Below are 27,944 nucleotides of genomic sequence, written 5' to 3'. Positions count from 1 at the left end.
TTGGAGTCTATATTCAAACGATAGCAGGTGGCAAAGCCAGATTGTTATATAAGGTTTATAGGCTTTTCCTATATTTGGAGACAGTCTGGTAAATGGACGGATAGAAATGCTCAACAAAAGGTATAGCAGCATGCAATGATGACATTACAAATATTCAAAACTCTTAGAAAGGCCCAGGTACTCACCAGGAACAGCAGGCCCTGGTAGAGACAGCCAGCAAGGTTCTACTGGCGCGCACTCGGTGGAAAGATGTTCTCAGCAGGTGGTAACAGAAAACGCACTCACACATGCATACCTACACTTATTTCATAGAATACTGAGATCACACGGGGCTTGCCTTTCTCCATTACAAATCTCCATCATCCCTTTTATTCCCAGTTGAGAAAAACAGGACCTCTGATAAGCTTGAACCTATATCTTCCTGTCCCCTTGGCAGGCCTGCTTGGTACCCCCACACTGCACACTCCCAAATCAGTCTCTTCTTTTCATAAAACTTCTTGCCCTGTGCCTTCAAAGACTCTCAGACTTTTCTTATTCTAAATCAGTAACCATTTATTTGAATATAACACTTTATAATTAACATGTTAGTCATTTCTACAGAAAAAGTTAGGTGTTCATGCAGGCTGAGAGATTCAGGGGTAACCAATACACTGTACTCTTTTTAAAGTTAATCTCCCTGTCTCTCTTTTTCCCCTCTGAATTCTATTAAGTTCATCTTTATTGTCTTTTTTAAAAAAAACCTCATTACAGCATCCTATAGGCCTTATAAATAATGGGATTGGCAAGTGAACTTATTTAACAAAAGGTCTATCAGACCTTTGGAAATAAAAGGGGCATAGTCCTCTCTCTGTAAAACTATCCATTTGTGTTTCCTTCTCCTTTTCATGTGTACACACACACTTCTGTGATTTTATATTTCATTCAAAATTAACTTGAAAGTTTAAATTTAACTAATGGAAAAGGAGAAACAAAACTTAGCCAGGGTGGCTGGTTGCAGAGTCCTGGAAACTGATGATGGCAATAAGATAAGGTTTATCTAGGCAGACCTAGGAGCTCACCAGAGGGGAACATTTTTTTATGTGTCTGTGTCCAGTAAATATTTATTGAAATTAAATAGGCTTTGGGTTCCTCATTGGTCTTTGTCTGTTCGTTTGCTGCCCTTCAGGTGTTGTATAAGGTTAACTTTCTGTGGCAAGATGTATCCACTTTCAAAATCTGTCTTACCTTGTGGAAGAGAGCCTCTTTTCCCTGCTGGCATCAGGATGCCCCACCTAAAGCAAGACTTTAGAAATGGAAAATAACCCAGGTCATTTTGATGCTTTTTGGAGTTTGTTTCATGTTGTTTTGAGAAAACATGGCTGTCAACTCAGAGATCCCTGCCTTCCGGAAGCTCGCGAGCCAGGCACCTCGCTGCCTTCGCTTCAGAATGCTGTCTGAGCTCTGGCAGCTGTTCCTGGGACAGTGTGTTCAACTTAAGGACGGTGGATTTCCATGAAAGTTTATGTGGTATTTCTTACCCTTCCATCTCTCCCTCTCTCTACTCTTCTGTTTCCTTTTCTTTTCCAAAATAGCATACCTTTGTTATCTCTTTGGAGTTGGCACTGCCAGGAACTGATTCCACAATTTGGAGGTCTGCGAGAGAAAGGAAATTAGAGAACAGTGATTAACCTCAGGTTTTTAAAAACAAGTTGTTGGCTTTTTTTTTTCCCTAGTGAAAACTTGAGTTTAAAGTAAAATAATTAAATGTAGAAGGAGAAAGATAGGTTTTATTTTGTTTAATAAAATACAAATTTTTCTACAACATATAAAAAAGAAATTATTAAATTATTAAACCTATAAATAATTTTCTGAAACATGTTTCTTCAATACACTATTTACTTAAGAAAGGATCGATATATACCTACAACTTATCCATCTTTATGCATTTAGTATTTATTCATATGAAACAGGCATCATGACAGGACTTATGATAGTCTGAGATGCCAAAATAAATCTCTTGCAATTTCTCATTTCAAGTAGTTGAAAATCTAATAGTTGAGATGAGTCATATCTTCAAGTCAATGTGTGAGTGGCATAGGTTGGCAGATAATTTCCATGTGGTATGATCAGGGAGAGTGTCTTAGAGAAAGTGGTACTTACTTTTATTCTTAGTTTATACATCATCCCCTTTCTTCTCTCAGCAATGTATACTGTTTCTTTTTTGGTGAAGTGTTCAAATCTTCAGCCCATTTAAAAAGTCAATTGTTTGTTTCATTATTATTACATTTTCAAAGTTCTTAAAAGATTTTGTATACAAGTGCCTTGTCAGGTAAGTGGCTCATGTTTTTATTCTTTTTAATAGTATCTTTGAAGAGCAGATTTTAAATGTTTTATTTTATGGATAGTGCCTTTTGTGTCTTACTGAAATCTTCACCTAACCCAGTGGTTCTCAACCTTCCTAATGCCGTGACCCTTTAATACAGTTCCTCATGGTGTCTGCGAATGTATCTGCATGTGGGCAGACCCGCCTGGAGACAGACAGAGGAGCGGTGTCTTGCTTCCTAAGACCATTGGAAATATGTTTTCTGATGGTCTTAGGCAACCTCTGTGAAAGGGTTGTTTGACCCCCAAGGGGGTCGCGACCCACAGGTTGAGAATCGCTGAACCCAAGGTCACAAAAATTGTCTCCTGTTTTCTTCTAGAAATTTTAAAGGTTTTAATTTTTACATTTAGGTCTATGATCCATTTTGAGTTAATTTTTGTATATGGTATGAAGATCTTTATTTTTGCATATGGATCTTCAGTTGTTCCCAAACTATTTATTGAAAAGATTATTCTTTCCTTACTGAATTGCCTTCACACCTTTGTTGAAAACCAGTTGACAACATATATGTGGGTATATTTTTGGACTCTATTCCATTGATTTGTGTGTCTGTTGATTACAATACTGTATTGCTTTCTCCCATAGCTTTATAATAAGTTTTAAATTTATATATGTGTTCTGATTTTTATTTTTTTTCACAGTTGTTTTGGTTAATCTAGGTTCTTTATATTTCCATATGAACTTCAGAAAACTTCTCAGTTTCTACAAAGAAAGCTTGCTGGGATTTTTATTAGGACTGCATTAAATCTATAAATCAATATGGGGAGAATTGACTTTTTTTGTTTTTGTTTACATTTTGAAGTGTTGAATTCTCTAATCCATGAACAAGTTATATCTCTCTATTTATTTAGTTCTTTAATTTCTCTCAGCAATGTTTATAGTTTTCAGTGTACTGGTCTTGCCTATTAGATTCATTCTCCTAAATAGTTCACATTTTTAATACTATTGTGATTGGTATTGCTTTTATTTATTTATTATTTTATATATATTTTAACTCATCTTTATTGTTGAATGTATTACAGATGTCCCTCCTTCTTCCCCCATTGACTCACTCCTCCCAAATCCCGCCCCCCTCCTGCCTTCCCCACACTATTGTCGGTATCCATTGGTTATGCATATATGCATAGAAGTCCTTTGGTTTATTTTATCCTGCCCTCTCTCCCCTCCCTCCCCTCCCTCCTTCCCTTTGAGGTTCATCAGTCTAACGACCAATTTGTACTTCTTAATTCCTTCATCTTTTTCACCCAGCCCCCAGCCCCCGCCCATCTGGCAAGCAACAAAACGTTCTCTATATCTAAGAGTCTGTTTCTGTTCTGCTTGCTCATTTTGTTTGTAGATTCAATTATTGATAGATATGTGTTAATTGCCATTTTATTGTTCAGATGTTTGTTCTTCTCCTTCAAGAAGACCCTTCAACATTTTAGATAATACTGGTTTGGTGGTGATGAACTTCTTTAGCTGCTTCTTGTCTGGGAAACTCTTGATATGTCCTTCAATTCTAAATGATAGCTTTGTAGGACAGAGTAATCTTGGTTGTAGGTCGTTGCTTTTCATCACCTTGAATATCTCTTGCCACTCCTTTCTGGCCTGCAAGGTTTCTTTTGAGAAATCAGCTGACAGTCTTATGGGAGCTTCTTTATAGGTTTCAAACTGCTTTCCTCTTGCTGCTTTTAAGATTCTTTTTTTGTATTTAACCTTTGGCATTTTGATGATGATGTGTCTTGGTGTGGACTTCTTTGGGTTCATCTTGTTTGAGACTCTCTGTGCTTCCTGGACTTGTATGTCTGTTTCCTTCACCAAGTCAGGGAAGTTTTCTGTCATTATTGTTTCAAATAGATTTTCAATTTCTTGTTCTCTCTCTTCTCTTTCTGGCACCCTTATGATGCAAGTTGGCATGCTTGAAGTTGTCTCAGAGGCTCCTTATACTATCCTCATTTTTTTAAATTCTTTTTTCTTTTTTGCTATTCTGATTGGGTGTTTTTTTGCTTCCTTATATTCCAAATCAATGGTTTACTTCTTGGCTTTACCTATTCTACTATTGATTCTCTGTAAATTATTCTTTATTTTAATTAGTGCATCCTTCATTTCTGACTGGTCCTTTTTGATGTTGATGTTCTCACTAAGTTCCTTGGAGGTCTCCTTAAGTAAGTTCCTTGAAGGTCTCGCTAAGTTCCTTGAATGTCTCACCAAGTTCCTTGAGCAACCTTATAACCAGTGTTTTGAACTCTGCATCGGATTGATTGTTTATCTCAGTTTTGTTTAATTCTTTTCCTGGAGTTTTATTCTTTTCTTTTATTTGGGACATGTTTCTTTGTCTCCTCATTCTGGCTGCTTCCCTGTGATTGTTTCTATGTATTAGGTAGAGTTGCTATGTCTCCTAGGCTTCGTAGGATGGCCTTTTGTTGTAGGTGTTCTGTAGGATCCAGTAGCACAGCCTCCCTGATCCACCCAATGTGGGCCCTTGAGGTGCACCCCTAGTGTGGACTGTACACCCTTCTGTTGTTATTGAGTCTTGATTGCTGTTGGCACGTCAGTGGGAGGGACTTACTCAGGCTGATCAGCTGCAAGGACTGGCTGTGCCCACTGACCATTGGCCTCTGACTGCCTTGGAGGATCAGCTATATAGGGGCCAATCACACAGAGCAAGACTTACTTCATCAGGGCTCTGGTACCCACTGAGTCTGCTCATTGAGTGTGTCACTTGTGGAGGTGGTTGGGTGGTGGTGTTTTGATGTGGTCTGAAGCTATCCACTGGGTGTGCTGGCTCTGGGGCAGGGTCAGCCACTGCCTGTGTTCTGTCCGGGTCCACCCAGCATAAGCTACAAAGTGATGTTCAGATGGCTGCTTCTTGTGCTGGGCTTGGAGGTGTCCAGGAAAAGCCAAGTTGTGAAGCAAGGCTGGCTGCTTCTAGTGCCAGGCCTGGGGCCACTTAATGAGAAGTATGGGGCTTGATGAGACCCAATGCTGCTTGTTTGAGAGATTTTAGGAAACTCTGAAGCAGGAGCCCAGACAGGCCAATCCTATTGTAAAGCCTTTGGAAATAGCTTGGGTGGGCCTGAAAGTTGGGTGGGGCGGGGCCTCAGGGAATCAATAGGGTGGGGCTAACAGTGTGAGCCAGGTTGCTGGAGTCCCAGATAAGGATGCGGTCTGCTGCCCTGGGGAAGGGCTCACCAAAGCAACATCAGCCTCTGCCAGCATGTCTGTCCAGGAGAAAGCTGCCTCTCTAGCCCTGGTCCCAAGGCCAAACAGCTCAGTTCTTCTGTTATCTCTAACATCCCTCAAGCTACCTCCCCTTGGAGCTTAGAGGGAGCAAATCTCTGCACAGGCCCTTTAAGAGGAACTGCCTGGAGCTCTCAAAGCCACAGACTTCCTCAACCTCAGTTCCCACTGGTTTTTTCAACCAGAAGTTATGGAGACTTCTCTACCTGGCACTGGTTTCCTGAGCTGGGCACCTGGTGTGAAACGAGGACCCCTCACTCCTCAGGGAGGACCTTCCCAGGCAAGGTGTCCTCCTGTTTTTTATCCACCACATGTGGGTGAGGGACCAACCCGTCCTAGCCTCTGCCCCTCCTACCAATCTCCATGTGGCTTCTTTAATTTCATAGTTGTAGGACTTCCATTTAGCTTGATTTCAGGTGGTTTTGAATGATGGTTGTGCTGTAGCTTAGCTGTAATTTTGATGTGGTTGTGGGAGGAGGTGATACCATGTTTACCTACGCCTCCATTTTGACCGAAGTCCCCAGGTATTGCTTTTAAATATCGATATCTAATTGCTCACTGTTAGTGTATAGAAATACAACTGCTTTTGTATATTGATATTTTATATATTGATCTTTATCTTATAACTTTGCTAAAGTGATTTATTAGTTTTAGTGGCTTTTTTCCTGTATTCTATAGGATTTTCTATATAGATGATCATATCTGCACATAAAGATATTTATTCTTTCCAATCTGGCTACCTTTTCTGTCTTTTTCTTGCCTGATTGCACTGGTTGAACTCTCCAGTACAATGTTGCATAAAAGTGGTGAGAGAAGTTTTCCAGGTCTTGCTCTTGAGCCTAAGCAGAAAACATTCACTCTTTTACCATTACATATGATATTAACTGTTTTTCTTGTCCCCCCCCCCCCCCTTAGATGCCTTTTACAAATTGAGGTAGTTCTCTTCTATTCCTAATTTGCTAAGAGAAGTTTTTTTGTTTGTTTGTTTTTGTTTTGTTTATAGGAATAAATGCTGGATTTTGTCAAATAATTTTTTCTGCATCTATTGTGACAATTATGTGGTTTTTATTTTTTACTGTTAATATATGACTTAAATGATGATGACTAAATATGATGAATTAAATGAATGAACAATTTTCAAATGTTAAATTATCCTTCCTGTCCCAGGATGAACTCATTTGGTTATGCATTATCCTTTTTATGTATTCTGGGATATGATTGGCTAAAATTTGTTAAGAATGTTTGCATTTACACATGTGTAAGGCATTGGTGGTGCTTTTCTTTTCTTTTAGTATCTATCTCATTCTGGTATTTGGGTTATCTGACCTCATATAATAAGTTAGTACATTTTTCCACCTCTTTAGTTTTCCTAAAAGTTTGTGTAGGATTGGTATTATTTCTTCTTTAAATGTTTGGTGAAGCCATCTGGATTTTAAGTATTCTTTGTGGCAAGGAGTTTCACTGTAAATTCAATTATTTTAACATATATAGGGTTACTCAGGTTATATATTTCTTCTTGAGTGAGCTTTGGTAGGTTGTATCTTACAAAAAATTTGTCTTTTACATCTAAGTTGTTGGACTTATAGGCATAAAGTTTACAATATTCTTATATTTTAATATCTGTAAAATGTGTAGTGATGTAACCTCTCTCCTTCCTCACTCTTTGTGTCATCACTCTTTTTTCTCTAATCTGTCTGGATATGGGTTTATTAATTTTATTGAGCAAGCATTTGGTTTTATTGATTTGCTCTACTGTTTTTCTATTTTGTATTTCATTGTTTTTAGTTATGATATTTTTTATTTTCTATTTTTTGCTTACTTTAGATTTAATTTGCTTTTTTTCTAGTTTCTTAAGGAGGAATCTGAAATCATTGGTTAAATAGCTTTTATCTTTTTTAAAAAAATAGGTGTTTAAGTGCTGTAAATTTCCCTCCAACTACTGCTTTAGCTATACCCCACAGCTTTTGTGTTGCTGTATTTATAGTTTTATACTTTATAATTTCATATTGCTTTCTCTTTTGATCCATTGATTGTTAAGAATATTTAGTTTAAAATTTTTCCAGCGTTTTTCACATATATTTTTGCTATAAATTTTTAATTTAATTCAGTTGTCAAAGAACATGTTTCTATGATTTGAATTATTTTAAATTTATTGACAGTTATTTATGGACCAAATATTAACTTTATTTGTAGTGGTATGAGTACACTTGAAAATAATGTGTATTTTGCTACTGGTGACTGGAGTGTTCTGTAAATGTCAAGTAAGTTATCTTTTATACCCTTACTGATTTACTGTCTACTTGCTCTATAAATTGCTGAAAAGGGTTTTGAAAATTTTTACTATAATTGTAATTTTTGTCTATTTTCTATTGTTTTTGTTTTATATTTTTTGAAGTTCTGTTATTAGATGCATAAAAGTTTAGGTTTGTTATTTCTTCTTGATTAACCTTTCTGCTACTATAAAATTATTTGATTAATCTCCAGTAATAATTTTTGCTCTGTAATTAACTTTTTCTGATATTAATATAGCATATATCCACCCAGCTTTCATTAATTTTTTTTTTTTTAGCATGATGTTTTTTTCTCTGCTTTTACTTTTGATCTCTTTGTCTTTACATTTAATGTGGATTTCTTGTCAATAGTGATTTTTTTTTTTTTGTCTTGCTTTATAATCTAATCTGACAATCTGTTTAAAAAAAATTTTTTTTTTCTTTTTTGATTTTAGAGTGAAAGGAAGGGAGAGGTAGAGAGAGATACAAACATCAATGAGAGAGAACATCGATTGGCTGCCTCCTTCATGCCCCGCACTGGGGATTCGGCCCACAACCTGGGCATGTGCCTTGACCAAGAACTGAACTGGTGACCTCTTGGTGCATGGGTTGACGCTCAACCACTGAGCCATACTGGTCAAGCTGACAACCTGTTTTTTAATTAAAAAGTTTAAACTATACACTATAATGTGATATGGCTGGGTGTAAATCTACGATTTCTATATATTATGGTATTTGTCTTTTTTACCTTCTTTTTGGGGTTTCTTTTGGATAAATTGAGTAATTTTTACTTAATAGCTTTTTGTTGTGTTATTCTAGTGATTACTTTAAACTACATATTATAATCTATAACTTATCATAGTCGACCATGCATTAATATGTGTCATTGCTTACTATATACTATAGATTAATATTAATATTATTGATATGAAATAATATTATATTATTTTTATTTTAAACAATCAATTTATTAGCCTTTAAGGAGATTTAAGTAATAAGATAAAACATTTTAATTTACTCCCGTATTTACCATTTCTTATGCTCTTCATTCCTTTGTTTAGATCTGTATTTCCATCTAGTATCATTTTTCTTCTGCTTTTGACAGCATTTCTTTAACATTTCTTGTAGAAAAGTTTTGCTACTAATGAATCTTTTATCTTTTTATATCTGATAAAAACTTTATTTTCCTTTCATTTCTGAAAGATATTTTTACTGAACATGTAATTCCAAATTGATAGTTGTTTCAGTATTTCAAAGGTGTTGCTCTACTGTTTTTTTACTGTATTGTTTCTGACATAGAATCTGCTGATAACTTTTTGTTTTTAGTTTCTGTGTTAATACTGTTTTTGAATGTTTTTAAGATATTTTTTTCTTTATGAGTATTTAAACAATTATGAAGTACCACAGTAAAGTTTTCTATGTGTTTCTTATGCTTTGAGTTCATTGAGTTCCTTGGGTCTGTGGCTTCAGAAGAATTTTCATCATATTTAGACATTTTATTTGGGTGTTTTTAAAATCTTCCATATGTTTACTTTAAGATATCAACTTTTCCTCTAGTTACTTGAACATACAGAATAAAGTTGTGATAGCTGTTGTAGTGTCCTTGTTCATTAATTCTATCATCTATGTCATTTCTAGGTCTGTTTGTATTGATTGAGTTTTCTCCTCATTACAGGCCATATTTTCCTGCTTCATTTGTTGCCTGATCATTTTATATTGGAATTAGTGTTCTGAATTTTATTTTGTTGGGGCTGAATATTTTTATATTTCTATAAATATTTCTGAGTTTTCCCCCACCAGGGACTTGAAAACTGTTTCATCCTGTTGTGCTTACTTTTAAAATTTGTTGGGTAGTACTAGAGTAATATTTAGTCTAAGTTTTCCCTACTCTAAGGTAACATGCTTCTGAGTACTCTATCCAATGTCCTGTAAATCATAAGGTGTTTCACTCGGACTGGTGGGAACACAAACTATTTTTGGCCCTCTGTATTTACTGGATATACTTTTCTCTAATCCTTCTGATGATTCCCACCGGACCTAGAGTAATTTCCATTATAGACTTTGCTGATCAGTACTAAACTGAAGACTTGAGGAGGATCATCTGAGGATCTCTACACTTCTGTCTCTTTGGAGAACTTTCCTCTCTCTATTTTATTCTCTGTGAGCTCCAGAGCATCCTTGAGTTCCAGCTCCATCTGTTCAACTCAGGCTCAGTTGGTTCCCTGTCCCAATACCATGGCCAGGAAGTTCTCTCTAGGTCTTAAGCTAGAGCCATTGTGGGACTCAGTTTGTTTGCTTCCTGTCTCTCAAGGATCACTGTTTTTAATTTTCTAACATCAGTATCTTTGGAATTAATATTTCATATGCTTTTATTTTCTTTATTTGAGGCAGGAGGTCACTTTATCTTGACTGAAAGCTGACACATTAATTAGACAGCCCAACATCTTTGATTGTTTCACAGAGGCTCTCTTTATTATTATTTTTCACTCCCTTTTCTCTGTTTGCTTCAGTTTGTGCTATATTTTATTGATGGGTCTTCAAGTTTATTGATCTTTTTTTTTCACCAATGTCAAATCTGTTATTAGTTCTACCCAGAGAATGTTTCATTTTACTTATTGTATTTTTATGTATAGAAATTTTATCTTTTCTATCTTATCTTTCTCTTTCTCTTTTATGTTTATGTTTTATTTTAAGCCCTTATTTATTTTGGGCATTTTTATTATAGCAGTTTGAACATTTTTTCTTCATCATCTCTGTGTCATTCTACTAAATGATTTTCTCTGGTTATGAGTAACTTTCCTTTTTCATATATCTGTTAATTTTTATTGACTACTTGAACTTGTGAATTTTAGCTTGTGGGTTGGTAGATTTTGGCTTATTTGTTGTTGTTGTTTTTAAAGAGTATATGAATTTATTATGGTAGACAGATATTTGTGAATTTTTAGGAAGTGGGTGCATTCTAGAGTGTCCTCTAGCTTGGGTAAATTTAGCCTAACTAGTAAGACGTGAGACCGCTAAGGTTTCTACTGTATGTCTGCTTTCTACCACATCTCTTTAGGTGGTATGAAGTCTGTTACTCTGTCATGGTTGAAAGCAGTAGTTCACCAGATATGTTTAATTTTGCTCCATAGTTTCTGTCATTCTGGTATTCTGGCTAGCAAATTCTAGCTGACTTTGCCTTCCTGAGCTTTAATATCTGTTCTTTTAACTCAGAGAAGCTGAGATCTGTTCAGTGTCTCTTTCTGTGCGCTTTATTCTGGCGGCCACTTCCAAATAGAGAGCCATGTCCACTGGAGGACGCACCTCATTTGTTTCCTTTCTCGCCGGCATCACAGTCCTGCACTATTGTTAAATTTAAAACAGTTGCCTCCTTAATTTGTCCAGTTTTCTAGTTGTTTACAGCAGTAGGTTAGTTCTGAACCCTGTTGATCTTATAGCTGAAAATGGAAGCTCACTTGTGAATTTTTAATTATACATCTGCATGCATGAATATATACAGTAATTTGTTTTTTAGCTCCTTTTGCCCTTCGCTCTAGGTTCCTTTTGTTCTTATTAGACTGAAAGCTCAATGAGGGCCAGGTCTCCTTTTGTTTATAATTGTGTCTATATTACCTACAAGAGTGTCTGCCACCTTGAATATCATACCCAGAACTAGTAGGTACTCAGTAAATAGTTATTAAATTAATTACCATTATCATATTGTAGTCAATAAGTTTCCACAGAAATCTATTTTTATTCTTCTCTTTGCACATTTTCTTATTCACCTTCACCTCTAAATCACGTTCAGATTAAATTCTTAGCTGTAGATCCTTTGCAGAAATACAGTTTTCTCTTTTCTGCTACTTAGTCAAAATTTGGGCTAATTACTGAGAAAGTTGGAGCTGAGTAGCGGAAGTATTTGAGTTTAATGGTCTGTATCTTCATGTGAATTCTGAAGCATTCACATACAAATTATTTTTGTAGTCTTTCATGGAGATAACAATAAGTGCATTCACAGAAGAATGCTTAGCATTCTATCAGCCCACACTGAGAGGAATGCAGCACAATAGGTTTGAGGAATTCCTTTCTTCAGGAGAGGCCACCTAAAATGGGTCTCAAGTCAACTCAAGAAAGGGAGGGAAGATTCCAAGCATAGAGAAAGCATGTGCAAAGGCCCCCAGTTCTTAATCTGTAGGAAGTGTGCTTGAGGAACTACATTATGTTGTCTTGAAGTCTCATCCAGGTAGAGATGTCCAGTGGGCTGTTAGATTAGTCTGAAGAAGTACTTAAGAATGGAATTAATGCCTGGGGAGGTACCAGCACATAGATTAAAGCTAAACTCTGACATAGGAAGAACTTTTGGGGGGAATCTATATAGATATCTAGAGCATAAAGAGATTTGTAATAAAGGTAGACACCAATATATAAAGATTGGTGGTAAAAAGGATTCAGAAAGTAGACAAAGAAGCACTGGTTAGAGAGGTTTAATGAGAATCAGGAGAGAGTAATCTCTTGCTAGGAGACAGATTTGTTTTTCAGTCTGACCCACAAAAAAGTGGTACTAGAATTACTTAGGGCAGGCACGGGTATGGTGCTTGTAAAAACGCATATACTCGAGCTCTCAAAATTTTCTGAATTGATATTTCTGTGAATAGGGCCTGAAGATATGCATTTTATGATGCCTTCTTAGAAATTTTCAACAAAATAAAATTATGAGCTACGGAGTAGCGTTTTAAGAAGGAAGATTCATCAACGCAGTCAAATATAAACAAAAGTACTAGTCCAATTGGACTGTAAAAGTATACACAGTTTCTGCCCATTTGAAGGAGATCCTGGATCCTGAACCTTACTGCTGCAACTAGGGCACCTTTTGTCAATTTTCAGCAAAATTTGTTAATATATTAATATAATAAACATTCACTGAATTGATGAATAAATCATCTTAAAATATTACTAATAACTAACTGGATATAGAAGAAAAAGCTTGAAGGAGAGGGGCAAAAATTGTCTTTGAACCAATATTGAGTTTGTTGATTGTCATGCATTCATTCCTCAAAAGTGGAAATGGATCTATCTTGTATTCGTTTGCAAAGTCTATTGAGCTCATTCAGTAAACATTTTCTAAGGCTTTGCTATGTAGCAGTCCCTTAATATGTGTCTATTGTGTATATCCAAATATATATCCTAGTACAACAGAGTTTACCTGTCCATCTTTATGATGTTCAGAAATGCAGAGGTATGTAGAAAAGGCTGAGGAAGCTTTCACTTGCTATTCTTCTGGTGTTTTTTTTTTAATTAATTTATTTTTGTCACAGATGTTTCTCCTTTTTTTGCCCATTGACACCCTCCTCCCGACCCCACCCCCCAGCATTGTTGGGTATGTCCATTGGTTATGCATACATGCACATAAGATCTTTGGTTTATCTCTTCCCTTTCCCCCACCCACCTCCTCTGAGATTTATCAGTCTGAACTGTACTTCTTTCTATGTCTCTGGGTCTGTTTTGTTTATTAACTTATTTTGTTTGTTATATTCCACAAATAAGTGAGATCATGTGATATTTTTCTTTCTCTGATTGGCTTAATACACTTAGCATAATACTCTCCAGGTTCCTCCATGTCGACTCAAAGGATAAGAAATCTTTCTTTCTTACAGCTGTATAGTGTTCCATTGTGTACATGTACCACAGCTTTCTTATTCATTTATCTATCGATGGACACTTGGGCTGTTTCCAGATCTTAGCTATTATAAATAGTGTTGCTATGAACACAGTGGTACATATATTCCTTCTGATTGGTGTTTCAGGATTCTTAGGAAATATTTCCTAGAAGTGGGATCACTGGATCAAATGGCAATTCAATTTTTAATTTTTTGAGGAAACACCATATTGCTTTCCATAGTGGCTGCACCAGTCTGCATTCCCACCAGCAGTGCACTATAGTCCCCTTTTCTCTCCACACCCTTGCCAACACTTGTTGTTTGATGATTTGTTGATGGCAGCCATTCTGGCAGGTGTGAGGTGATACCTCATAGTTGTTGTTGTTGTTATTGTTGTTGTTGTTTTTGCATTTATGTTCAGATAGAGTGGGAGGGAGAGAGAGGGGAAGAGAGAGAAACATCAATGTGAGAGAGACACATCAACTGGTTGTCACGGCATGACCCCAAACAGGGCCAGAGACAAACCGCAACCGAGGTACATGCCCTAGTGGTAACCGAACCCCGGACTCTGGTCCACAGGCCAATGCTCTAAGCTCTAACCACTGAGCAAAACTGGCCAGGTCTCATAGTCATTTTAATCTGCATCTCTCTGATGATTAGTGACATTGAGCATTTTTTCACATGTCTGTCTCTTGGCCATTTGTATGTCCTGTTTTGAAAGGTGTCTATTTAGGTCCTCTGCCCATTTTTTAATTGGGTTGTCTTCCTTTTGTTGAGTTGTATGAGTACTCTATATATTTTGGAGATTAACCCCTTATCTGATGTACCATTAGCTATTATTCTCTCTCATATAGTGGATTCCCTTTTTATTTTGATGTTTGTTTCTTTTACTGTACAGAAGCTTTTTACTTTGATGTAGTCCTATTTATTAATTTTTTCCTTTCGTTCTCTTGCCTTAGGCATTGTATCAGTAAAAATTCTGCTGTATGTGATGTCTGAAATTTTGTTGCCTACATTTTCTTCTAGGATTTTTATGGATTCACGAGTCATGTATAAGTCTTTTAGTCGTTTTGAGTTTATTCTTGTGTATGGTATAAGTTGGTGGTCTAGCTTTATTTTTTTGCATGTGGCTGTCCAGTTTTCCCAACACCATTTATTAAAGAGGCTGTATTTACTTCATTGTATGCTCTTGCCACCTTTGCCAAATATTAATTGAGCATAATGCCTTGAGTCAATTTCTGGGTTCTCTATTCTGTTCCACTGGTCTATATGCCTGTTCTTGTGCCAGTACCAGGATGTTTTGATTACAGTGGCTTTGTAGTATAACCTGATATCTGGTATTGTGATCCCTCCTACTTTGTTCTTCTTTTTCAAGATTGCTATGGCTATTTGAGGTCTTTTTTGGTTCCATATAAACATTTGGAGTATTTGTTCTAGTTCTGTGAAATATGTCACTGGTATTTTACTGGTGATTGCATTGAATCTATAGATTGGTTTGGGTAGTATGAACATTTTAATGATGTTACTTCTTCCAAGTCATTAGCAAGGTATATGCTCCCACTTTTGTATATCTTCCTCTATTTCTTTTTTCAATGTCCTGTAGTTTTTTGAGGACAGGTCCTTTACTTTTTTGGTTAAGTTTATACCTAGGTATCTTAGTTTTTCTGCTGTAGTGGTAAATGGGATTGTTTTTTTAGTTTGTCTTTCTGTGAGTTCATTATTGGTGTATAAGAATACTGTTGAGGACTTCCAGTCAAGATGGCAGCATAGGTAACCACAGTATCGTGTCCTCCGACAAACACATCAAACTTACAACTAAACTACAGAACAACCATCATTCAAAACTTCCTGAAATCAAGCTGAATGGATATCCAACAATTATGGAATTAATGAAGCAGCCACATCGAGACTGGTAGGAGGGGCAGAGATGGACGGGCTGGTCCCACACCCATGTGTAGCAAATAAAAATTAGGAGGCTACCTTGGCCGGGAAGGTCCTCACTGAGGACTGAGGGGTCCCCGTCCCACACCAGATGCCCTGTTCAGAGTTCCAGTGCCAGGAAGAGAAGTCCTCATCACTTCTGGCTGGAAAAACCAGCAGGAACAGAGGCTCAGGGAGGCTGAGGCTGCTGGAACCCCAGGCGGCTCCTCTTAAAGGGCCCACATATGGACTTACTCAGACTTGCTCCCTCTAAGTTTGGAGGGGAGGCAGCTCGAGGGGCCCCAGAGACATACAGGAAAGAACTGAGCTGTTTGGCATTGGAGCAAGAGCTATAGAGGGGGCTTTCTCTTGGACAGACGTGCTGTCAAAGGCCTTTGTTCCTTTGGTGAGCCCTTCCTGAGGCAGCAGATACCTGCCCTATCTGGGACTCCAGCAACTTGGCTCACATGGGTTGCCCCATTCTGGTGATTCCCTGAGGCCCTGCCCCACCCAACTTTCAGGCCCACCCAAGATTGGCCTGTCTTGGATCCTGCTTCAGGTTTTCCTAAATTCTTTCAAACAAACAGCATCTGGTCTCAGCTAGCCCCATACCTCTCGTTAAGTAATACACAGAAACAAACACAGGGAGGCAGCCAAAATGAGGAGACAAAGAAACAGGTCCCAAATGAAAGAACAGAAAAAATCTCCAGGAAAAGAACCAAGTGAAATGGAGATAAGCAACCTAACAGATGCTGAGTTTAAAACACTGCTTATAAGGATGCTCAATGAACTTAGTGAGAACCTCAGTGAACTTAGTGAGGGCCTCAAGAGCATAATAAAGGACCAGTCAGCAATGATGGATGCACGGTCAGAAATGAAGGAGGCATTAACTGAAATAAAGAATAATTTACACAGATTCAATAGTAGAGTACGTAAATCCAAGAAGCAAACCATCGATTTGGAATATAAGGAAGCAAAAAATGCCTAATCAGAACAGCAAAAAGAAAGAATCCAAAGAAATGAGGATAGTGTAAGGAGCCTCTGGGACAACTTCAAGTGTACCAATATTCGCATCTTGGGGGTGCCAGAAGGAGAAGAGAGAGAACAAGAAATTGAAAACCAGTTTGAAACAATAATGGCAGAAAACTTTCCTAACTTGGTGAAGGAAACAGACATACAAGTCCAGGAAGCACAGAGAGTCCCAAGCAAGATGAACCCCAAGAGGCCCACACCAAGACACATCATCATCAAAATGCAAAAGGTTCAAGACAGAATCATGAAAGCAGCAAGAGAAAAGCAGTTCGTTACCTACAAGGGAGTTCCCATAAGGCTGTCAGCTGACTTCTCAAAAGAAACTTTGCAGGCCAGAAGGGAGTGGCAAGAAATATTCAGAGTGATGAAAAGCAAGAACCTACCACCAGGATTACTCTATCCTGCAAAGCTGTCATTTAGAATCGATTGGCATATAATGAGTTTCCCAGACAAGAAAAAGCTAAAAGATTTCATCACCACCAAACCGTTATTATATGAAATGATGAAGGGTCTTTTTGAAGAAAAAGATAAAATATATGAACAAACAAAATGGCAACAAATACATATCTATCGACAATTGAATCAACAAACAAAATGAACAGGCAGAACAGAAACATTCTCAGATGCAGAGAACATTTAGTTGGTTGCCAGATGGGAGGGGCGTTGGGGGAATGGGTGAAAAGGTGAAGGGATTAAGTAGTACAAATTGGTAGCTAGACTGACAAACCTGAAAGGGAAAGGGGGTTGGGGGGGGAGAAATAAAGCAAAGAACTTATATGCATATATGTATAACCAGTGGACACATAACAACAGTGTTGGTAAAGTCAGGAGTGGGGGCAGGAGTGGGGAGGAAGGGAGTCAATGGGAAAAATAAGGAACATCTGTAATACATTCAACAATAAAGATAAGTCAAAAAAGAATACTGTTGATTTTTTTATGTTAATTTTGTGTCCTGCTACCTTGCCAAATTCATTTGTTAACTCTAGTAGATTTTTGATGGAGTCTTTAGGGTTTTCTATGTACAACATCACGTCATCTGCAAATAATGACAGTTTCACTTCCTCCTTTCCAATTTGAATCCCTTTATTTTTTCATGTCTAATTACTATGGCTAAGACTTACAGAACTTGATTAAATAAGAGTGGTAAAAGTGGCATCCCTGTCTTGTTCCTGTTCTTAAGGGAAGTGCTTTTAGTTTTTGTCCATTGAGTATGATGTTGGCTGTAGGTTTTTCATATATGGTTATTATTATATTGAGATATGGACCCTCTATTCCCACATTGCTGAGCATTCTTATCAGAAATAGCCCTGGTCGATTTGGCTCAGTGGTTGGAGCTTTGGCCTGCAGTCCAGAGAGACCCGGGTTCAGTTCCCGCTAAGGGCGTGTACTTCGGTTGCAGTTTGTCCCCAGCCCTGGTTGGGTCGTGTGGGTAGCAACCACTCAATGTGTCCCTTTTACGTTGATGTTTCTCTCTCTCTCTCCCTCCCTCCCTCCCTCCCTCCCTCCCTCCCTCTCTCCCTCCCTCCCTCCCTCTCTCCCTCCCTCCCTCTCTATCTGAACAAAGTATCAAAAAATGTCCTCGGGTGAGGATAAAAAAATAATAATAATAAATAAATGTTTGCTGGATTTTGTCAAATATTTTTCAGCATCTATTCATGTGATCATATGGTTTTCATCTTTCATTTTGTTTATGTGGTGTATCACCTTTATTGATTTGTGAATATTGTATTGTCCTTGGTTTCCTGAGGTGAATCTAACTTGGTCATGGTGAATAATTTTTTTAATGTATTACTGGATTCGATTTGCTAATATTTTGTTAAGGATTTTGGCATCTATGTTCATCAGGGATGTTGCCCTGTAGTTTTCTTTCATTGTAGTGTCTTTATCTGGTTTGGGCATAGAATTATGCTGGCCTCATAAAATGAGTTTGTAAATCTTCCTTCTTCTTCAATTTTTTTTTAATAGTTTGAGGAGAATGGATGTTAGGTCTTCTTTGAGATGGTTTGGGTCTGGGCTTTTGTTTGCCGGGAGATTCTTGATTACATCTTCAATTTCCTTAGTTGTTATTGGTCTGTTCAAGTTTTCTGTCTTTTTCCCCTGGGAGATTGTGTATTACTAGAAATTTGTCTATTTTACCTCAATAGTCCAATTTGTTGGGGTATAATTGTTCATAGTAATTTTTAACGATCGTTTGTATTTCTGTAGTGTCAGTTGTCACTTCTCTTTCATTTCTGATTTTGTTTATTTCGGTCCTCTCTCTGTTTCTTGGTGAGTCTGGCTAAAAGTCCATCAATCTTGTTTATCTTTTCAAAGAACCAGCTCTTTGTTTCATTGATCTTTTGAATTGTTTTTTTTAGTTTCTATGTCATTTATTTCTGCTCTGACCTTTAATATTTCTTTCCTTCTAATTGCTCTGGGTTTTTCTTTTGTTTACTTCCTAATTTTTTAAGTTGTAGGATTAGAATATCAGTTAGAAATTTTTCTTGTTTCTTTAGGTAGGCCTGTAGTGCTATGAATTTACCCCTCAGGACTGCTTTCACTGCATCCCATATATTTTGTGCTGTTGTGTGTTCATTTTTGTTTTCTCATAAGTTTTTTATTTCTTCCTTGATCTCCTTGGTAACCCATTCATTGTTTAATAACATGCTATTTAGCCTCCATGTGTTTGAATATTTTTGCATGTTTTTGTTCTAATTGATTTCTAGTTTCATGCATTGTGATCTGACAAAATGTTTGATATCATTTCAGTCTTCTTGAACTTGTAGAGTCTTAGTTTGAGTCCTAACAAGTGAGTATTTTTGAGAATTTCCCATGTGCACTTGAGAAGCATTTGAATTCTGCAATTTTGGGGTGTAATTCTCTGTAGAAATCTATTAAATCCATTTTATCTAGTGCATCATGTAGATTCTCTGTTTCCTTATTAATTTTTTGTGTACCAGATCTATCTAATGATGTCAGCAGGGCCTTGAAGTAATAATTCTGTTGCTTTGATTTCTCCTTTGAAGTCCTCCAGAAGTTTTTAAATGTATTTTGATGCCCCTATGTTGGGTGCCTATATGTTTACCAGGGTTGTATTCTCCTGTTGGATAGATCCTTTCAATATTATATAGTGGCCTTCTTTGTCTCTAGTTATGACCTTCATTTTGAAGTCTGTTTTATTGGTTATGAGTATTGCTACCCCAGCTCTTTTTTCCTTCCTGTTTGCTTGGAAAATTATTTTCCATCCCTTCACTTTCAACCTATGTGAGTCTTTTGTTGTGAATGTGGGTCTTTTGTAAACAACATATATATGAGTCATGCTTTCTTATCCATTCAGCTACTCTGTCTTTTGATCTGAGCATTTAATCCATTTACATTTAAGGTTATTGTTGATATGTACTTATTTATTGCCAATTTTGTTTATTATGATTATATATTTCTTCCTATTTCTTATGCTAATTGCAGCAATCCTTTTAACATTTCTTGCAGTGCTGATTTGGTGCTAATATATTCTCTCAGCCTTTATTTGTCTGGGAAGTTCTTTATGTCACCTTCTATTTTGAATGATAGCCTTGTTGAATAGAGTAGTCTTGGATTCAGATCCTTATTTTTATTACCTTGATTACTTCCTGCCATTCCCTTCTGGCTTGTAGTGTTTCTGTTGATAAGTCAGGTGACAGCCTTATAAAGGTTTCTTTGTAGGTAACCTGTTGGTTATCTCTTGCTGTTGTTAGGATTCTCTCTTTTTCCTTATTTTTTGGCATTTTAACTATTATGTGTCTTGGGGTGTGCCTGTTTGGGTTCTTTGTACTTGGGGCTCTCTGTGCTTCTTGAACTTATATATGCCCTTTTCCTTCTTTGGGGAAGTTTTCTGTCACTATTTCTTCAAATATATTATCTATCCCTTGCTCATTTTCTTTTTCTTCTGTCACAACTATGATGTGAATGGTGTATGTTTCATGTTGTCCTGCAGTTGTCTTAAGCAGTTTTCCTGTTTTTTAATTGTTTTTTCTTTTTGATTCTCTAATTGGGTGATTTTTTCTACCGTTCTTCTAATTCACTGATCTGACCCTCAGCCTCCTCTACTCTGCTGGTTATTTCTTCCAGTTTGTTCTTTATTTGTACTATGTCATTATTCATTTCTATTTGTTTGGGTTTCAATGTTTCTAGATCTTTTCTCATGCTGTTGAACTTCCTCATAATTATTACTCTGAACTCTATCTCTGATATCTTGCTTAATTCCATTTTATTTATCTCTTCTCCTGTAGAATTCTCTTGTTCTTTCTTTTGGAATTTGTTTTTTTGTTCTACCATTTTGGCTGTCTCAGTGGGTTTTGGGGCCTGCCAAATTTTCCCCATTGGTGTTGATGTTCCATTGGTTGTGGCTCTCTCTACTGGGTTTTGATGAGTGTGGGAGGACCCGTGTTAAACACCTCTGTCAAGTCTTACTCCCAGCCACCCTCTCACCTCGCAGTTCCTACCAGGCTCGATTTTGCATCCTCTTTCTGTCCCTGGTTATGCAGGTTCTCTCCAGGTTCTTTTCAGTTAGTTTTCCTCAATGATTTGTCTTTATTTTAGTTGTAATTCCAGTTGGTTCTGGGAGACAGTCTGTGTAGCTTCCATTTACTCTGCCACCATTTTTCCTCCTCTGAGTTTTTAACACTATAAATCTATTTTTTTCTATTACAAAGTATTTTTTATGCCTTCTTTTGAGAAATACATATTGCTTAGTTTTCTTTTTTCTAAGATAATAAAGCTAATAATTCTTTTATGAAAGAGCAGATTCCTCACAAAGTTACTCAAATAGTCATAATTAATATTCACAACCTTTCCCATAATTAACTTTTCATTAATCAATTGCTATAAATTCACATTTACAAAACATTTAAGAAAATTATTTTTTGTCAACTATGTGATTTTAAAGTTTGGCTGGGGACTGATATTTTCCTAAAAGAATTTTATAATAGAAATGGGAAACTAAATCATTTAGTAAAATTAGGGTTCATGAATGTAGTTGCAAAAGTCATTTATTGAATAGGAATGCCAAGGGATCAAGTGGAGATTCAGCCTTGCTCCATTAGCCAAGCCACATTTTCCCAGAGAGGATAAACTTTATGGAACTCATACACAGGTACCATATTGGCCATCAGGGGCCCTGGTATAATTTTATTTTAAAACTCTACTGAAAACAGATATGGGTAATTTTTCCTTTAAAGAAGAAGCTTTTGCATGGGAAATAAAAACAAAGAAAGAAATACTCATGTACTTTCATCAAAAATTTAAAAAGCCAAACTATTAAGTGGAGGCATCCTTTTAAATAAATAAAAATAAATAACATGAAATGCAAGGTAATTCCTTTGCATTATTTGTATTGTCTGGTTGTTGGTGTCAGTTCAGTGCCAACAAAAATCCCTAGTTTGGGATGTGGTGAAGAAAAAAACTTTATTCAGTGCAAACAGCTCAGTTGTGATACAGCACAGCTGTGGAACAACTCAATAGTATTACAGCTCAGTTATTATGCAGCACACCTGTGGAATAGCATGGCCGTGAGGCAGCCCTGAGGCAGCCCTGAGGCAGCCCTGAGGCAGCCCTGGGGCAGCCCTGGGGCAGCCCTGGGGCAGCCCTGGGGCAGCCCTGGGGGCAGCCCTGGGGCAGCCCTGGGGCAGCCCTGGGGCCAGGCCCCTCTTTGGCTGGGCAGCTCTGTTCTGCTCTGTTCTGCTCAGCTGTGCTGCACCTGCACCCGTTCATTCCACTCCACTCTGCTCAGGCAAGACATCTCCACTGTTTTATCTTTCCTGTTTCATCTTTGGTGTTTCAGCTCCAGCCAGGGAAATGCAGTCTTCAGTCTTGGGTGGAAAGGGAAAGTACACTCCCTGGGACCAGAGGTGAGCTGGCATATACAGACAGAAGTCCCCAACCCTGGTCCCAGTGAGGACTCCAAATCCTTGAAGTTTGATTGGTCCAAAAAATACAGTCCTGATTGGTCAGAATGGAGATGCTCTGATTGGTTGGTGAAGATGCTGATGGAGATATTGCTGCACAGCTCTGATTGGATGGGGAAAGCCTCAGTCCTATTGGTAGAAATAGGATTCCAGAAACTCCTTTAGAAGGCCTGGCTCAGATGGCAGGTACACAGTGCTGGCATGCTGTTCAGTGCAGTGCAGTACAGGCTTCTTCCTGAAGTGCAGTTTGCATGAGAAGCTCTTGTGTAGAAACTGCTAGGCTCTGTTTTTTGTTTTTTTGAAATGTGAGCCTGGCTAGCTACCAGGATCCTTTCTTAGTGGGTATCCTCTTTTTCGGGGTCCACGATATTTTTTAAAATGGATGAAAGCTCAACATATTGGCTCACAAGAGTCTATTCATAGAATTACTGATTATCATAATTAATCCCAGCCAGTGGTAAGGAAAGAAGATAACATTACTGGCAAGTGAGTGGCCAGGAAACCTTTGAGGAGGGAAAACTTTCTGGTTGGATTATTCTTCTGAGAAAGAAAAAGCTTCACCTGACTGGGATAATAGAAAAGAAGTCATTCTCCATTCCCTGTGTCATGAACTATTGATCAGGGTTTATAGTTGCCTGTCTGCTGTCAGGGACTAGATGCTAAACTACTAAAGCCATTGATCTCAACTCTGGTGGGATTTCAACGATACTGGAAACCCTCACTGCGTGAAGTGTCAGCCGGTATGAAAGTAGGTGTTTGATTTTCTTTGATGGAACTTACACCTCTTATCTTTCCAAGTTCATATTTAACATGGGCATTCACATTACTAGTCTGTACCTTTCTTTATCACCCTGTGAGGGGACTTGGAGGTCCCAAATTCTGACAGTTGTTCTTATGGCATTTTCTGTGTAAATTGTAGAGGGTGAGGTAGAGAATTAATTTAAATTTTCTTCAATTGGATTATAGTTGTTATTATTAATAATAAACATTAACAAAAATGTGAATTTAGAATTTATTACTTTATTTTAAACTGGCTACGATACTTGGAAAATGTCTCTCTCTATATGCCACAAAAGAAAGCTGAGTAAAAGAAAGTCTTAGCTTGTACTTCCTTGAATGGTGTTAAATAAAAGGCATGAATTGTTGATACTATTTCAAGAAACTAATAATGCTAATATGCCAATTTATGGATAAATTAAAAATGTGATTTATGTTTAATAGTGCTAATATAGTCCTTTCAGAGTAGAGATATAGCAGTTGTTTTTTAACATGTGATACCTGCCTATATGTTATACACAATTTATATAGCCAATGTATTTGATCTGCAACACTTGCCAATTTTATTATTTTTCAGGTTCTTAGAGAACTTTGTTTTTTGTTTTTTAATTCTCATTTGAGAATATGTTTTTATTGATTTTTTTTTTTAAGAAAGAAACATTGATGTGAGAGAGAAACACTGATTGGTTGCCTCCTGTATGTGTCCCAACTGGGGATCGAACCCAGAGCCTAGAAATGTGCCCTGACCAGGAATCGAACCCATGACCTTTTGGTGCATGGGACGATACTCCAACCAATTGAGCCACCTGGCCAGGGTGAGAACTTTGTTTTTATTTTTTAAAATCTTTATCTTATGGGATACTTTTGTACATAGCTCTCTTTGTTATTAATAAAAGTTTTAATTAAGGATATAATTCACAGCATATTTATTTATTTATTTATTTGTTTGTTTGTTTTTTTCAGATTTTTTTTTTATTGATTAATTTTTGTTACAAATGATTCTCCTTTTTTCCCCCACTGATTCTCCCCTCCCCCTTCCCTCCCTGCCCCTTCCCCAGATTGTTGTCCATGTCCACTGTTCATGCATACATGCATATAAGTTTTGTGGTTCATCCCTCTCTCACCTCCCCACTCCTTAGGGGATTGTCCTCAAACTGTTATATTCATTATATTCCACAAATCAGTGAGATCATATGAAATTTGTCTTTCTCTGTTTGGCTTGTTTCACTTAGGATGATACTTTCCAGGTCCCTCCATGTAGTCTCAAAGGATAAGAGATCTTTCTTTCTTACCGCTGCGTAGTACTCCATTGTGTATATGTACCACAGCTTTTTAATCCATTCGTCTACTGATGGGCACTTGGGCTGTTTCCAGATCTTAGCGATTGTAAATAGTGCTGCTACAAAGATGGGGGTACATATATTCTTTCTGATTGGTGTTTTATGCTTCGTAGGGTATATTCCTAGAAGTGGGATCACTGGGTCAAATGGGAGATCAATTTTTAATTTTTTGAGGTGACACCATATTGTTTTCCATAGTGGCTGCACCAGTCTGCATTCCCACCAACAGTGTACTAGAGTCCCCTTTTCTCCACACCCTCGCCAACACTTGTTGTTTGATGATTTGTTGATGGCGGCCATTCTGACAGGTCACAGCATATTTATAATAAAAATATCCAATTGATAATATATTGTATCATGTCCTTTTCAGAAATACAATGAGAGAAAAAAGGATAATCTTTAATGAAAAATTTTGAAACTTTATTATTTTTGTGGTGAGTGATTAAAGAATATAAAGTATAAATGAATCAGAAGACTGGTGATCATGGGGAAAGATCATGAGATTAGGCATCAGGACACCAAGTTTGTAGTTCTACTTCTCAGTAATTAGCAGTGTGATCTTGGATGAGATATACACCCATATAATTAATATATTTTAGTAATGTGGTAACTATACAAACGTTAATTTTATTTAATTGCCTTTTCTTTGGTAGATCAATAGACAGAACATAGTATATATTACTTTGAGTTAAGCATGTGGAGTTGCTTTACTTTTATAGCTAGAAGTGCAGAAAAACACGCCATCCTTCCCCCAGCCCCAGGAAAAGATTCTGTCATTCTGTGTGACAAGAGGGCTTGTTGCCCCACTTGATCCTCCTCCTTGGTAAATCACTGGGGTTGGGTGTATAATGTAAAGTTGTTCTTTTCTTCATTACCACATTCCCCATTTCTAGCACAGTGCTTGTACTCAGAGGTAATACATAGATGCATAAGAATTTAATTGCTGATGTGAATTTCACTTGGTTAAAAAAAAATTCCAGCTTTTAAAACCATTTAGAATATTCCTTGTTGAGTGACTGAGATTTGTTTGCTGTTTTAAGCCTCCCCCTAATCTACATTTTTCTGTATCCTTTACTGCCAACAGAGTGGTTCAGGCACACTTGTTTACCTTTGGATGGAAAAGCTTCATCAGCTTTCTCCTTGTTCTTTAGGTGGGGCCAGGCAGACCAGGAAAGGAACAGAAAACTGGGGTGATGGATGGCAGGATGAGGATGAGAGGATGCCAGAATGACATTGACAGACAAAGTCAGAGAGCCTGAGAAAGAAAGTTGGAACCTCCTCCCTGTCCTGGCTTTTATTACTCTGAAACTATAGCTTCCTTTTATCACCATTGTTTTTCAAGTGCTGTGCAAGACATCCAAGTTGAGCTTGTTTATATGCATGTTAGAAGCCAAAGATTACTGGGAAGCCAGAGCATAAAAACAAGGGATTTGTCCTCTTACTTTCTCTGAATGGCCTCCCAGCGAAGCTGAGAGAGCAAACAGCTGCATTCCTGGGACTGTGCCCAGGGCCTCATTCAGAGAGCAAGTGATTCATCTTGCAAGAGCCCTGCTGTAAAAAGTCCCTCTGTGGTCAGTACCCAAGACCATTTCCTTCTCTTCTTTCAGAAAGGGAAGGGGAAATCTTTGACTTTAGGTGTATTCTAGCTAAAACTCTTGGAATATATTCCAATGGGGAGCAATGTGAATGTATTCCCTATATATTTAGGCAGGGATATCTTCAGCATGAAGTTTAACTCCCTGCTATAAGGATCAGAACCACACCAAGATGTGAGGTTAGGCTCATAATTTGGCACTCTATAAAATTGAAAATTATTGTATTATACCCCACCCTCTTTTTAGGAAGCAGGCTATTGACTGTTCTTACTTGAATATTACTCTTAGTGGGATGGAAAGGGTGCCTATGTCACCTCACCCCAAATGACCTATTAAAATATTTTTTCCAATTATATCAGTTAAGAATGATTTTGGCTGCAAGTAACAATAGCAACAACAGAGATTAGTTTTTAAAATTAAGAGTTTATTTTTCTCACATTTCTGGAAGTCCAGAGATAAGCAGCATTTTACATTACTTCTGAGACCCAGGGCTGATAACTGTAATTTTCTTGGCTTTTCTCTCATGGTTGCAAGCTGCCTGCTGATGCACCAGTCATTTTGTCTACATTTTAATAAGGGAGAAGGAGGAAGAGAAGGGAAAAGTACACATATCAAGGGGGGAAAAGGATTTTACTGAAACCATGGAGAGGAATATTTCTTGTGTGACTTTGGCCAGAATCGTGTCAGATGTCCACATTTGGCCTAAGGGAGCTGGGGAAACAAGCACTGAGAAGGATGTTGGGTCAGAAAGGAGTTCTGATTGATCTAGTTTTATTTATCTCATTACATTTCTAGTAATATTTTAGTGACCCTCTGTTATTCTAGCACTTGTTATAGCCTGATCCTAAATCTAGTTATGAGCATTCTCCCACATTAGGTAAATTATAGCAATCACTTAACTACATGGTTTTACTATATACCATGCATTTTACATATATTAACTCACTTAATCCTTGAAATGTTAATTCCATGAAATGTCTATGATTAATATTTCTGTTATATAGGACAAGGATCTCAAGATCTGACCAGTTCTAAATGTTATTACTAAATACTGTTCTTGCTAACTGTTAAAATGTAGCACAGTATTTTGTAGATGCAGATATAAACAGGATGAGCTTGACAGGAACTCAACCAAATCAGTGAGTCAGCTGCAAAGAAGAAATCAATATGTAATTGACTAAATAGTGTAGACAAGCAATGGTTAAGCCTCACTTCTGGGAGACAGAGCTTTGAGTATGTCTCCTTGTTGCAAGTAAAGAAAACTACCTTGCAACAGCCACATCTCATTCTTGAATAGAATACCCCAAAGTGGTGAACCTCTCTAGTTTGGTAACATTCCTATTTTATAGATTAAGACATGGAGGCACAGGGCTTCAATAGCTTGTTTAAGGTCATAGATCTCAGAGGGGTAGAGCCTACATTTAAGGCTGGGCCAGTAGGCTTCAGTTTTTCCTCTAAATCCCTATGTTATATTCTTTCTCTGGTATAAACATATGTATAGCTATAAGCAAATATACAAATACCTGAAAGGACTTTTAAAATTAAGAAAGATTACTTGTAGGGAGGGTATTTGATCATGGAAAAGGTTTGAATTTATATACTGGCTCCTTTGTCACTAGTGTCAACTAAAGGTTGTTGGCATCAATTCAACACAAAAGAATGCCCAGTTTGGGGTATGTTGAAGAAAGAAACTTTATTTTGTACAAACAGCTCAATTTTAACAGAGTATGGCTATGAAAACAACAAGGCTATGGAACAGCTCAATTGTGATAAAATAGGCTATGAAAACAGCACTTCTGTTATAAGGTCCTGGGGCCAGGCGACCTGGGGTAAAGGGGCCATGAGGCCAGGCTCCACTCCTGCCAGACAGCT

The 27,944-nt window shown here is 37.4% G+C and overlaps 1 protein-coding gene across 5 annotated transcripts in view; it reads left to right on the top strand.

The window, feature by feature from the left end:
* Positions 1 to 27,944, top strand: part of ARHGAP28 (Rho GTPase activating protein 28) — a 211,291-nt gene that overhangs the window by 83,136 nt on the left and 100,211 nt on the right. The window lies entirely within an intron of this gene.

Source organism: Molossus molossus, unplaced genomic scaffold (genome assembly GCF_014108415.1).
Source record: "Molossus molossus isolate mMolMol1 unplaced genomic scaffold, mMolMol1.p scaffold_m16_p_6, whole genome shotgun sequence".
Lineage (NCBI taxonomy): Eukaryota > Metazoa > Chordata > Mammalia > Chiroptera > Molossidae > Molossus > Molossus molossus.
The sequence above is the reverse complement of the archived record's forward strand: the minus strand, read 5'-3'. Positions and strand labels throughout refer to the sequence as shown.